Source organism: Centruroides sculpturatus, unplaced genomic scaffold (assembly GCF_000671375.1).
Source record: "Centruroides sculpturatus isolate CEXI.00-Female unplaced genomic scaffold, Cexi_2.0 scaffold685, whole genome shotgun sequence".
Taxonomy (NCBI): Eukaryota; Metazoa; Arthropoda; class Arachnida; order Scorpiones; family Buthidae; genus Centruroides; species Centruroides sculpturatus.
The window spans coordinates 61,522-64,345 of NW_019385243.1; the positions used below are offsets into that span (position 1 = coordinate 61,522).

A 2,824-nucleotide genomic window follows, 5' to 3' on the forward strand; every position below is an offset into this window, starting at 1 on the left:
CCGCTACTGACCACTATGAATTCGGTCTCCGTCACATTTACATCTCGAGCTTGGGAACTTGATGGTGCCTCCTGTGATGTTGTTGAGATTAAAAACGTTTCGAGTGAACCACTAGCCTTTTTAACTAATTCTTCCTTTTCACGCTTTCTTTTTCTGTACTGTGCGCCAGAAAGCCTTTTTCGATTATCAGACATCTACCAAAAAAAAATTGATTTCGAAGATTTAAAGAAGCATAAATTAATTAAGCTTTGTTTTTCGAAAAATACCAACTTTTGAAAGGAAACTTTACAAAATTTTTTATTTTGTCTGAAAATTTCAACATTTTTAATCAAAACAAAAAAATATTAAGATTATGCTAATCTTTAATTAAACTATATTTTACTAATAAAAAAAAGGAAAAATGTTTTACTATTGTTATTATGTTGGTATTATTATTTAAGTTATAAATTTGTTACACAATATAAATTTAATTTAACAAAATATTATTTAAATTTTATTTAACCGCGCAAAAGCAAAATATAATCAAATTAATGTATGTACTCACCTTTAATTTTTACTGTCTCTCTAACCACGATATTAAACAAAAACTTTTTAAGCTGTTGCGATTTACACGATTACACGTTTAAAATTAAAATAAAAGAAATTATCCCGGTGCTTGCATTTCTATGCTTTGACCACAGACGAGTATTTTCCTGTAAAATCTTCCTCGCGACCGACGTGAAAAATAGCTTAAGACGAGTTAAAACAAGAAACTGTTATACTTGCCACTGGTTGTGGCCTGAATAAGTTGTGTATATAAAATTTGAATTTGAAATATAATTAATAATATTTAGAATAGTACATATATTCAAATAATATTAGAATAGTAGTATTTAAATGATAATATTTAGAATAATATTTATGTATTATATTAATTTAATGATAAATTAATTTTTCCCTTTTTTTTAAGGCAGCTCGCGCCGCCCCCTAGGCTTGCCGCCCGGGTGCCCGCACCCTCTTCACCCTCGGGTCTTTGTTTTTCGAAAAATACCAACTTTTGAACTCAGATTTTTCCCTTTGAAATTAGTTATTGTAATCTTTATGTAGCTAATAAATCGTTGTTATCCTGTTAAATTGGTGTCTCCTTTTACTCGTATATTGCCTGTCATCTTACCGACGCACTCCTCCCTCCGCCACTCGACCCGAAACATTTAATCCCGTTACAGCGGGAAAAAGGAAAAGTTAATCCATCCTGACAGTGAGAAGGTTTAACAACCTGTTGCCGGATCGGGAGACCTACACCCTCCCCGGCGGTTCACACTAGTCCAGAAACGACACACGACCCCTTATCTCCCCACCTGTCCACTTTTAATCAGAAACATTTAATAGCATCAATCCCTATAATAAACGAAACTCCCTGAACTACATTAGAAATTTTCGACAAAAAGCAAAGTTTATTAAGCTTAAAACAACTAAATTAACTTCCATAATACAGAAATTACCTCGAAATTCTTTTTTATTACTCGATGTTCCTAAATCAGTTCAAGGTGGATAGCGTTATGAAGCAATTAAAATTAATCTTAAAGACAGAAATTTTTATTAAAGTTTTGTTATACATTAAAATAAAATTGTATAAAAAGAAAATACAATTTCATATAAAGCTGAATTTGAAATATTAAAAGAGTGTTTAATTTATTCAGTTGACCCAATTTTCTAGTATAAAGCGAAATATCGAGCGAAGAATAATAAGAATATTTAGATGGAATATTCTAAATTTTCCAAACGAAATCGGATGTTTTAATGTATTGACATTATACGTTTACTAGTGAAAGCGACTAGTGCAGTTTCGCTCACGTGATTGCTATACATCAAATAATCAATCGTTTACGTAATACCCTATTCAAATCATTTTCTTATTTAAGAAAAGCTGATTTGGTTTATCTGGTTCCAAAACCGTTTCCAAGTCTACAGTGCTTCATACTTTCATTAAATCCTTCATATAAAACATGTATACAGGTTACACTAAACGTAGTTTGTGCGTTGTTTGTTTTCTAAGCCCAATCCTCTCAACGTTAGAGATATTTGGAATGAAAATGGTGTATTGCGATTGTAAGAAGCCTGCCAAAAAATGGAAATATCTGTCAAAGTTATATCCTTTGTACCAAACTGCTATAGAGATATTTATGTGGACTAACATAATACTTTCTACTCAAGAAGTAACAGACAATTTGGTGTGTGTCGGATGGATCCAAATGTCTCCAAACAATAAGATACTCATAAAATTTATTTTAATTACATTTGCTATTTTTCTAGCTTTTCAATTCAGTTTCTTTAAAAGGAAAAAGCTTTACATTCCTAGAAATAACAGTGGATACGAAGGAGAGGAAAAAATTGCTGATGATATTCAAATACTTTTTATAGCTAATCTTACAGTTTACTTCTTTTCAATAATAACATTTGTTACTGTAATTGACTTATTTTTGTATCCTACTTTAAAGGAAATAAGTAATTCCGAGTTTGAACTCGCATTCTGTAATCTGAATATCACATTAATGTGCATTTACGGAATTGGACAATTGCATTGCTGCATACTTGTTATAGGTGCATTGGCGCTCATTTTCGCGAAGAGATTCAAGAATTTATCTGATGCAATCGATGAATTGAAAAAAGACGAAAGTTTTTTAAAGAATAAAATCGAAACCTTAATCGAAACTCATTGGGATTTATGGACTTATATACAAGAAGTAAACCTAGTTTGCGAAATATACACTCCCGCTATATATTGTTGCGGAGTGTATGAGACAAGTTTCTTTTTCTGTGCAGTTGTGTTTTTTAAACTGGATGG

The 2,824-nt window shown here is 31.3% G+C and overlaps 1 long non-coding RNA gene across 1 annotated transcript; it reads right to left on the bottom strand.

Moving 5' to 3' along the window:
• On the bottom strand, positions 1 to 856 carry LOC111636651. The gene is made up of 2 exons (XR_002758563.1): positions 545 to 856; positions 1 to 194 (listed from the first exon to the last, which is right to left on the bottom strand). It is a non-coding gene; the product is annotated as an uncharacterized LOC111636651 (long non-coding RNA).
• Between the last annotated feature and the right edge of the window lie 1,968 nt (positions 857 to 2,824).